The following is an 11719-nucleotide window of genomic DNA, read 5'->3' as shown; positions in this document are numbered from 1 at the left end:
ATTAGATGTTATTTTGGCCACAATCAGTCAGTATAGCAATATAACTTTATTGGTCTGTCAGTTTCCCTATCTAATTCCCTACTAATTGACACGGTATAAACAGCTCTACAGGCTTCACTGTCATGGTGCACAGTCAGTACACAGCACTATGCTCATCATGTCTTAAAACCACTTAAGGATCTGCCCCTTTTTTCATTTTTTTTGCCTAAAATGACTTACCCAAATCTAACTGCCTGTAGCTCAGGCCCTGAAGCAAGGATATACATATCCTTGGTATCATTTGAAATTAAACACTTTGAAGTTTGTGGAAATATGAAAGGAATGTAGGAGAATATAACACAATAGATCTGGTAAAAGATAATACAAAGAAATGGTCAAAGATAATACAAAGAAAGAAAAAAACTTATTTTGTTAAAAAAAAATGGTACCATCATCTTTGAAATGCAAGAGAAAGGCCATAATAAATTATTCTAGCCCAGGTGCAATTTAGATTTTGGCACTAGATGTGCAAAGTTTTAGACTGATCCAATTAACCATTGCATTTCTGTCATTTCTTTTTGTCAAGACTTCCCAAATGTGCCTCATTTGTTTATTAATAACTTTTCATGTTCAAAACTGTGCACTCTCCTCAAACAATAGCATGGTATTATTTCACTGTAACAGCTACTGTAAATTGGACAGTGCAGTAGATTAACAAGAATTTAAGCTTTCTGCCAATATCAGATATGTCTATGTCCTGGGAAATGTTCTTGTAATTTACAACCTCATGTTAATCGCATTAGTCTACATTAGCTCAACCGTCCCGTGGATGGGACACCAATCCCAAAGAAGTTTTAACAGGATCAGATGGGGACAGGTGTCCCAGCAGGGTCAGACAGCCAGGAAAGACCAGTCTATGGAGCTCAGCTCAGGTGAATTTTCCAGTATATTATAACAATCAGTGAATGGCTACAAAGTTCCATCTTGAGTTGATGGGTAGACTACAGTCAGGGATCTGGGAATAATGGTAATTTCACTACTGAACCATTTATTCTATTGAATAATATAATGTATAAATTAACACCCAGAGAGCAAATCAAGTGCACTTATAGGCCTACTGCTGGCCAATCAGATAACTGTCTGCACAGTTACCTTGCACCTGCGCAGTTTCCTTGCTAATTAATCCATGTAATATAGCCTACAACGTCACAATAAATTCAGTATTTATTTTAGACAGGTCTAAAGAAGCATAAAATGAAGGAAATGTAGTCTATTTCAGAAGAACAGTATAGCATACTCTGAGTTTTCCTTATGTTAGGTCCTGATCTGGCTAGCAGGCAAGATTTGCTTAGAATTCAGTGGCATTATTTTATAGTATGAAGAATACAATTGAAAAAGCTGAATAAAATAGAAAGGATATTTTCTCCAAACGATTTGAGGGAGCGCGCACATGCGGCTATTTGTGTTGAGCGGTTAACAAAGAAATAGGTATTCCTATATGCTTAATTTAGAGTTATTAATGTAACTTTAGTTGTTCTACAAACATTGGGCTATACGTTTAGATGTTTAATACATTGTAAGGCCTCATGATGCGACTCTAATGATGATTTTTTTTAAAAAGTTGCTTAAAAGGCATGAGCTCTGCTTTTGAGAACTGTCCACATTTACTTTTCGTCAGCCAACCAGATGAAAAGGTCTAACGAACAGCAAAAGCACTAGCCTATGTCAATCTACTATCCCCTATAGTACAAACGTCAACCTATTCTAATCTGTGCGTGAAATAAATATCCCAAACATAGTCTGGGACCGTTGTGGGATGCAATAGATCCCAAATGAATACAACCACTAGCATCAAAAAACCTTTTTCAAGCATTGTGGCTGACGCAACAGATCGAAACGATTAGCTTATAATGTTGATTGACTATTAGGTTATTTCTTCACATTAGAAGCGAAGCAATGCGCACATGGCAGTAAGCTATAAGTGCAAATGTTCCATTAACTTGAAAACACCATTATCAAAAGTGACTGCAAATGAAATTATGCATGTAATGCTTTAATTATAAAGGTGCATTGTTATGGTAAAAATGATCTTCCCCAAACTTGAAACTCGTGCTGCTTATGTATGCCAGTTAGGCTCTACACCCGTTGTAAAGCAGATTAATGTGCTTAATTTTAACATGTTATTTGGCCACTTTAGTTGTGATACAAACCTTAGCAAAACATATAGACGTATGGGCTAGGCTACATTAAGTGTGCGACTATGATTTTGAAAAGGTTGCAAAAAAAAGGCATTGTTTCTTATGCTGGGCATCATTCACAAGTGATAGTATATAATTCACAAGTGATAGGCTAATATTGTCATCCATCAGACTATTCTTAATTTCATCTTGTCTTTACATATACTAAATAATATATGTGTGAAATTTGTTTTATATTTAGAATGGACTATTATCATTTACCTGTGTCGAAACAGGGGCAAGGGGAAAAATACATGTAATATATGCACTTAAATAGCGAATGGAGGATGCTTTTCCAGTGGTTCATTTTCATGCCAGCAAGGTAGGCTATACTCCTGTTGTAAATGTAAGCAATATGCTTAATACTAAAACAGTTCAGAAATAAATATAGTAGGCCTAGCCTATAGAAAGCTGATGGCCTCTACTAAAAGGAGGAGGATCCCATCACTGTTTTCTCGCACAATTGCATAGCCTATAGAAATATTGCGCAACCTGAGCTCATGGGCTCTCATGAAGTGTTTGATTAGATTTTTTCCGATTACATTTGATGTCAGAGGGATTATAGGGACAATATAGTGCTGAGTACCAGGCAGTTCGCAAGTTTGGTAGGCAACTAATGACCAGCAGCAGCATCAGAGCTTGAAGAAGCCTAATTACCTTGACTAAACGGTCACGTGGAATTTGACTGCCTTCATGACTTGTGACAGCGGGTGTGGCGGTAATACAGTCACCTCAACAGCCCTACTTAGGAGTAACATGAATTGGTGCACGAGGCAGAAATAATGCAGAGCGACTTAAGTTTCTCCATCAGCTGGAAGATTGTCCCCTTTTCTTAGTGTAGAGAGGAGGGATGATGAGTCGGGTGAGAGGTAGCCTCCCTCCCTGCCCTCACTGATCATCAGATGCAGTAAAGTAAAAAAATAAAATTATTATGCTCACTTAGCTGTGCCTCAAAAGGAATACAACGAATGATCTATTACCAGTGTGATCATATACCTAAAATGTGGTCTAAAAATGGTCTGAGAAGAACAAGATTGGCAGGGCAATTCAAGCATAGCCAATATGCAGTGATAATGTTTTGGGCCTATAGCCTGCTGCACAAACCTCATTGTTACAGAACTGTTTTTAATATGTTAATGTTGCATAGGCTTATGTTTTTTAAGTAATCTGAGCGGTAGATCTCAGCTTGCATTTTGACTCAGAAAGGGATCTTGACTCAGATAAGGTTGGTGACCACTGCACTACACTGTACCTGCTTGTTTTGTCACAAACTGATATTAGGGCAGAGTGGTTTCTGTATAAAATATATTTAAGTGTGTAAATGCTGTGTTTATTGTTGTACATCAAGCTAAGCCTAGGAACGGTAAATCATTGGTGATGCAATGCACTGACAACATCTACACAAAATATTAGGGATATTATTTATTAGTAGCAAAACTTCACTATGACATTTTACATGATTAGCATCATTGAAAAAAATTTGACGACAGCCTATTTACATGATAGAAAATCCCCCTTCAGTTAAATCTCATGCTCGACTATGATTCACAAAAACTATAGGCCTACCATATATTTACATTCTTCAATAATACTGTACAGTTTTAATGACAAAAAAAGTGGTTCAGTTGATGTTATGATGGCAGATTTAACACATCCTTTTGGAGCACACAGATGGAAATATAGATCCACATTGAACATCATTCCAGCGTTTTTCACCTAAAGAGGAAACAAGGAACGCCAATTAGCTCTCCACTTGATTGCGAGTGCATGAGGTAGACTGGCAGAAAACATCCTAAAGTTTGTACTGCTGCTGCACGGAAACGGACTCAAAACAGACATTTACATTTCCTTGTCAGACATGTTTTTCTAAACACACATAAATGAAGCTCAATGTCATTTAAGGATATTGGGATAAGAGTTTGATTACTGTACCTCCATAGTTCATCATCATGCATGGCTCTCTGCCACCGACATTATTGGGTTCTCCTGTGAGCCAGTTCCTGTAGTCAAATCTGGAGCCGTCACTCCAGAGCCACACTCGGTTCTGTGGGGAAGAAGTGGTCTCAGTGTCAAAGAAACATAACCATAGAATACAAAACAATCAAATTGTTGCCAGTAGATAATACATAGGTAAACATGCTCTAATGTAGGCCTACAGTAGAATACTGTTTTTAAGATTTCCCAAACTTAGATCTGACTTCGTTGATGATCACTCTACCTGAACAGTGTCAAATCCTCCAATCCAGGCTAAGGGTAAAGTCTTCTGTCTGTAGTATGATCAACTCTTGCACGAAATGATACTCTTCAGAGCTGTGGATGGATGCAAGGTTTGCTCCGAAGTGCACACAGTACCGCTAGAGAGAGAGAGGATAGGAACGGAGGACAGAATATAATATCACTTAGATTCTATAATGGACGTTTTTTTTTAAACATACTTGTGTTCTTGCCACATGGACGCTTTTCAATGTATAATCCAGTGTGGAACTACAGCACTGTGATCGGTGATACCTGGTGTATACCTATATTATCAGTGTAATATGTCTAAAGCCAAAAAATGTCAAGGGTGCAACAGGTTAAAATGCACCTCAGCATTCATCCACGTCTTGCCGGAACGCACAAACATGAAACACTGTGCCCCGTACTTGAGCCAGCCAGGTGGGCAAGAGTCCCTGCTCTACCTCTCCGCCTTCACCACCTCTGAATGAGACAAGATATGATCAGAACAAACTCATTGAAGCCTAACATTACCAACTTACAAAACTGAAAGCACTGTGTTGATCAACTGGCTTATGTAGAGGAAGGAAATCGGATTTCTTCATGCACCAGGTTTCAACAATCAGTGTTGTAGTTCCACACTTTCAAAAGCTATTACAAGTTGCTCATTCATTGAAGACGGCGTAACATCATCAAGCACTTACCAGCAGGTGAGCTCTGTTCCATGTGGTTTTCCATGACAGTTGTAACCTCTGAAGAAAAGAGATTCCATTTTCAAGTAAATCATGTGAGCTCTATCATTTCTGTATGAGGATGACGTGTATTTTCTTGGTTTACTGTGTGTCTTACCTGTTGCACCGCTCAGAGCAAATGCAGCACAGAGAAGCAGGGAAATGGTAAACATTGCCATGGTGACGAGATCCCTTTGTTGTTAAAAACAGCACTTAGTGATGAACTGATGATTCCCTCAAAGTTTAATGGAGTAGAATAGGTGGACTAATCGGATACACTGTTTCCTGTCAGAAAGTGTCAAAGTGAATACCAGGTTATCGCTGTCGCTTCTCTTTAGTCAAGCAACAGGGAGCACTTTTATACTGTTGGCTCATATGGCCACAAGGAAACACATTTCCTGTAACTCCATATCAGTTGAACACGGTACAAAGTATCATGTTTGTGAGAGTTGTTAAATGTGATTGCCTACTATATTGGGGCAGAGATTCAACAATAGGAAGAAAATACACATGCAGCATTTATTGAGCAAGTACAGCGGACTGATTAAAAAGTTGCCCTGCTCTCCCGTACAGGCAAAAAAAAAAAAAAAAAACATGCAGAAAACCCAGACACCTGTGGCATTGTGTTGTGTGACAAAACTGCACATTTTAGAGTGGCTTTTTATTGTCCCCAGCACAAGGTGCACCTGTGTAATGATCATGCTGTTTAACCAGCTTCTTGATATGCCATACCTGTCAGGTGGATGGATTATCTTGGCAAAGGAGAAATGCTCACTAACAAGGAAGTAAACAAATTTGTGCACAAAATTTGAGAGAAATAAGGTTTTTGTGCGTATGGAACATTTCTGGGATCTTTTATTTCAGCTCATAAAACATGGGATCAACACTTTATATGTTGTATTTAATAATATGAATATTTATTTTTCAAATCAAATCACATTTTATTGGCCGCATAGACATATTTAGCAGTTGGTATTGCGGGTGTAGCGAAATGCTTGTGTTCCTAGCTCCAACAGTGCAGTAGTATCAAACAACTCACAACAATACACACAAATCTAAAAGTAAAAGAATGGAATCAAGAAATATATCAATATTAGGATGAGCAATGTCGGTGTCCGGAGTATAAATATAGAGTGCTTTCGGAAAGTATTCAGACCCCTGGACTTTTTCCACATTTTGTTACGTTACAGACTTATTCTAAAATGGGTAATAAATAAAATAAAAATCCTCATCAATCGACACACAATACTCCATAATGACAAAGTAGAAACATGTTTTATTTTTCTTTGCTAATGTATTCAAAATAAAAAACAGATATACCTTATTTACATACTTATTCAGACCCTTTGCTATGAGACTCAAAATTGAGCTCAGGTGCTTCCTGTTTCCATTGATCATCCTTGAGACGTTTCTACAACTTGATTGGAGTCCACCTGTGGTAAATTCAATTGATTGGACATGATTTGGAAAGGCACAAACCTGTCCATATAAGGTCCCACAGTTGGCAGTGCATGTCAGAGCAAAAAGGTAAGAGGACTTGTCTGTAGAACTCTGAGACAGGGTTGTGTTGAGGCACAGATCTGGGGAAGGGTACCAAAAAATGTCTGCAGCATTGAAGGTCCCCAAGAACACAGTGGCTTCCATCATTCTTATATGGGGAACTTTGAAACCACCAAGACTCTTCCTAGAGCTGGCCAAACTGAGCAATCGGGGGGAGAAGGGCCTTGGTCAGGGAGGTGACCAATAACCCGATGACCACTCTGACAGAGCTCCAGAATTCGTCTGTGGAGATGGGAGAAACTTCCAGAAGGACAACCATCTCTGCAGAACTCCACCAATCAGGCCTTTATGGTACAGTGGCCAGATGGAAGCCACTCCTCAGTAAAATACACATCACAGCCCGCTTTGAGTTTGCCAAAAGGCACCTAATGGACTCAGACCACGAGAAACAAGATTCTCTGGTCTGATGAAACCAATATTGGAGGAAACCTGGCAACATCCCTACGGTGAAGCATGGTAGTGGCAGCATCATGCTGTGGGGATGTTTTCAGCGGAAGGGACTGGGAGACTAGTCAGGATTGAGGGAAAGATTAACAGAGCAAAGTACAGAAACCTGACAGAGCTTGAGAGGATCTGCAGAGAAGAATGGGAGAAACTCCCCAAATACAAGTGTGCTATGCTTGTAGCGTCATATCCAAGATGACTCGAGGCTGATATTGCGGCCAAAAGTGCTTCAACAAAGTACTGACTAAAGAGTTGTTGTGGAATATTTCTAACCAAAGGAGAGAGACTTTTAGATTTCAAACTTCATTATTAATTATTGCAATAATGGAGCTGGTTGCTGAGAACCCACGAGCAGATTTGGGTTGCAGCTCTTTATAGCAAAGTATATCCTTCTGAATGTTCATGACAAACAACAGATGTGTAGAATTACACAAAGGTACATTGTGCTATCAAGCAGCAGACAGCAAGATTTACACTGCGCCAGGTTTCTGTCTGTAGGTGATTTACTGTTTGTTGATACAGGGTTATCTTCTCAGTTTCGCACTTCTTAACACACAGATACTAACGCAACATGGAACACTGGGTCCTCCTCACAATTTCTGAAGTCCAGTGTTCATCTGCATGTGGGAGAGAAACTGGAGGGAAGGTTCCCCTGGCACTGGCAGACAGGCCAGCATTTCAGACAGGAATCATTCAATGGAATGCCGGCTGTCGGTTTTTATCACTAAAGCCATCATAAATCAACTGCCAGCGTTAAGCTGCAGAGGTCCAACTCAGTCCCACAGACACAGATGAGAGAGTACTAATCAAAGCTATTCGATGCATAAACAGTGTTTAAACATAAGCGTGTACTTTTCTACCTTAGAGTCTGAATACTTATGTTATTGTGATATTGAATTGTTTTGTACATTTGCAAAAATACATTGACATTTTTTTTTAAAGGTATTGTGTGTAGATTGATGAGGAAAACAAACAATTTAATCCATTTTAGAGTAAGGCTGTAACGTAACAAAGTGTGGAGAAAGTCAAGGGGTCTGAATACATTCTGAATGCACTGTATGTATGGCATGTTTTTGTTTTTGCACCATAGGTTGGGTTTATTGGTGTACCTTGAGATTGTTGCTAAAACGTGAACCCTTGACAGAGATCAAAACAAGCACTGTATCTTTAGTCAGGTGACAGGATTCCTGAAAACACCCACACATACACATCCACATGACTCTGTGTACATTTCCATTCAACTGACTTGTAATCGAACAACACAAACTGTGCACATGATGTATCGGTGTATGCATTCCCATTCAACCCACCTCTAATCCCTACAGCTAATTCATTTGTTTTAGAACTCCCAAACGCGACACTGTGTAACATGATTTAGGCAGCTCTTGATTGGATATTGCAATTCAACCTAATTTCACAAAGATGAAAGAGATGACTAAAAGATAAAGTGCTTGTTTTTTTTTCATCTTTATTGATATTCCATCCTGATCTGGCAGACAGCGAGGAACAATTCCAAAATAACAAATAACCGGCTCACGTTTTAAATCTATGGTGCAGGGAAAAAACATGCCAAAAATATACAATACCAAGTAAAAGAAAAGTCTGATCGTTTCCTTGTGGCCATGTGAGCTAACAGCACAAAAGTGCTCTTGTTTCTCCATCTGAACAGAACTAACTTGTGGTTGACTCTAGTGGCTAATGTCCTCTTCTCACCTTCGACACTCTGTGTTGCTGTTTTGATCTCCTTTTCAGTGAGTTCTTTCTCAGAAATGTATTTTAATGTCTTGTTTTCAGAAGCCCATTTGTCATCAGCGGCAGCATGGCAATGTTGACCATATCTCTTCTGCTCTGTGCGGCCGTTGCTCTGAGTAGCGCAGCAGGCAAGACACACAGTAAGACACACAGTAAGACACACAGTATCATGCTTACTCCACTAGTTGACAAAATATTGACACTTTTCTAACTTCAGACAGATCCATTGATGATGTGTTCTGTTATCCAGGAGGCCCTACCTTCACTCTTTTATTGTGTGACAGTTCTTGTTTCAGAACCTTTATTGGAGGGAAACATGGAGCAAACCCCCCCTATTGGTAAGTGTGTGTACATAAGTCTAGATGGCCCTGCAGACATTATTGAAAGTCATCTTTTACATAACTGGCATGTTTATTCATACCTATCCTTTTACGGAACCCTTTCTGGAGACTAATATGGAACATAATTCCTCTAAGTGAGTGTGTTATTTATCAGGGAATACCGAGTAGTGGCAGAATGGACAAAATGAGCTTCCCATGTCTTTCCCTCCATATGTTTCCATTTCAGTGAGGATATGGATGATGAGGGAAACACCTTTAAACAGAACCCACCTCTTGGTAAGTCTTTACCAGGAACACTCCCTTCACTAGATGCTTCCAGTAAGAGGTGTTCGTGTTAAAAGAGGAGCAGCGATCAAACAGAAATGCTGTGTAAATATTGCTACTGAGAGCTATGATTGAATGCATCCCTTTGTGTTTCACTGTAGAAAGCCTTGAGGAGATGATGGACTTTGAGCAGACATTGCCTCTGGTACGTGAGCGGATATTAATGTTTGCCAGTGAAACATGTCTATAGTTGTTTTGTTTTGCTTGTGACCCCCACCAGTGAGTCAGTCACTGCTATTTGAAACATGCACTTAGAGATATTCGTTTATCTCTGTCTTAAACCATGTCCTGTGGGTTCCAATACACCGGAAGCCTGACTCCACACATGAAATAAATATTCCAAGCTAATAGAAAATGTAAATTAAACAATAAGGGGAGGTTTAGTATTTTACATGAGGCATGCAGTGCCTGTTAAAAGGCCAACCACTTATAAGGTAACGTCAAACCAAGTAAGTTGATTTCAATTGAACTTCCCCTTTAATTCATAGTAGAGGATAAGCATGATACATCTGCTAGGAGCCATGTCCTTGTATTATCGACAAACACGATGCAGCGTGAGCCAAATTGGAACCAGCCTGTGGGGCATTGGCTCCTGCTTTCTGTCCCCTTAGCTCCTGGAAGGACAGGCAGACAGGAATTCAAATGGACCAGTCGCAGCAACATTGTTCACAATCAACTGCCCCCACACACACTTCTTATTTCGATAAGCGAAGCCTCTTCCTATGAGGGGTGTCTACCCAGACATACTGCAGATTCATCTACTGACAAATATTTTATCATATGTTACACTTACCCAGATGCAAAGCCTGCTCAAAGTCTACTATGGAGTGTACAGTTAAAGACAATAAAACACAATAAATGAAAGCTGCTTTTGCAATGTTCATGGGACAATTCCATTAGTTATATACCATTTGCCGATCCGAGCTGTACTGGCTCTGACATTTTCTTTTCACATTGTCTTTTCCAGCAACAATTATGGATTGGCCAAATTCAAAACAGGTGCAGACTTGGTAAATGCACACACCAAGTCAAGGGGTTGTGGCTTTCTCCAGCAAAGGATTTGAAATAAGACCTAACAAAAATAAATTAAACATCCGAAAAATGTCATCATCAAGAAAGTAATCAAAAAAGTCATCATCAAGTGTCTTGCCTGCTGCACCACTCAGACCAAAGGCAGCAGAGAGCAGAAGAGAAATGGTTGACATCGCCATGGGGATGATGGGGTCCTAAATACTAGATAGACAGTCAGGGGAAAATAATGGCAGAAACAATCAGAATTCAGTGAAAAAAATAAAATAACAGCAAAGTAAATGGATTATTTACTGAGGAGAGGACTTACCGGTTGCATTACGTCTCTACATGACTGTAAGGGTTGCGGAACTGGTGGCAGTGAAGTCAGACGCAGGAGAGCAGAAATAGGTAATAGCTGGAGCAGTTTAATTTCAAAACCAACGGCAATAAAAAAAAAACCTACATGGGTACAAAACCCGGCACTCACCAGTAACATGGTGCACAAGAACTTACAAACAAACAATTCCACACAAGGACATGGGGGGAACAGAGGGTTAAATGCACAACACTTAATGAGGGAAATGGAAACCAGGTGTGTAGGAAAACAAGACAAAACAAATGGAAAATGAAAAGTGGATCGACGATGGCTAGAAGACCAGTTACGCCGACTACCGAACACCGCCCCGAACAAGGAGAGGAAACGACTTCGGTGGAAGTCGTGACAATGACATACTCACTTGATCGTCATTACACAAAAAAACTACACGACACACCCAAAGTCTGCCGTCCGCAGATAGACCCTTCTCCAAAAATAGCATAGCAAACTAGGTGAGAAATCCATTTGAATTGATAAGCTCTATTTACACACTTGAAATATGTACTTATTTCTTTATTGGATCTAAAATTGGTTTATTCGGTTGATAGAGCATCCCATGTAAATAGCTAGCTAGGTATTATGGCACCCTATTATGACACCCTATTACCTTTGAAGGTTTTGTGTAATCAAATCTCGTAGCACATTCAAGTGTCAGTTTTAACAAAAGACACCCTCTATTTAATTGAAAGGATAATTTAAAATCACTTGCTGTAGCATTTGTTGACAAGTTATTCCTATCAGTGGAGGCTC

The 11719-nt window shown here is 39.5% G+C and overlaps 1 long non-coding RNA gene and 1 pseudogene across 1 annotated transcript; one reads left to right on the top strand and one right to left on the bottom strand.

Annotated features, from left to right (window-relative positions):
- Positions 1-3694: 3694 nt before the first annotated feature.
- LOC118397749 (ladderlectin-like) lies at positions 3695-10793 on the bottom strand (annotated as a pseudogene).
- On the top strand, positions 8958-10893 carry LOC118397750 (uncharacterized). Its single transcript, XR_004828475.2, has 5 exons — positions 8958-9069; positions 9202-9255; positions 9485-9534; positions 9684-9727; positions 10550-10893. It is a non-coding gene; the product is annotated as an uncharacterized LOC118397750 (long non-coding RNA).
- Positions 10894-11719: the final 826 nt, after the last annotated feature.

Source organism: Oncorhynchus keta, chromosome 19, assembly GCF_023373465.1.
Source record: "Oncorhynchus keta strain PuntledgeMale-10-30-2019 chromosome 19, Oket_V2, whole genome shotgun sequence".
Classification (NCBI taxonomy): Eukaryota; Metazoa; Chordata; class Actinopteri; order Salmoniformes; family Salmonidae; genus Oncorhynchus; species Oncorhynchus keta.
Note: the sequence above shows the minus strand (reverse complement) of the source record. Positions and strands in the feature narration are given on the sequence as shown.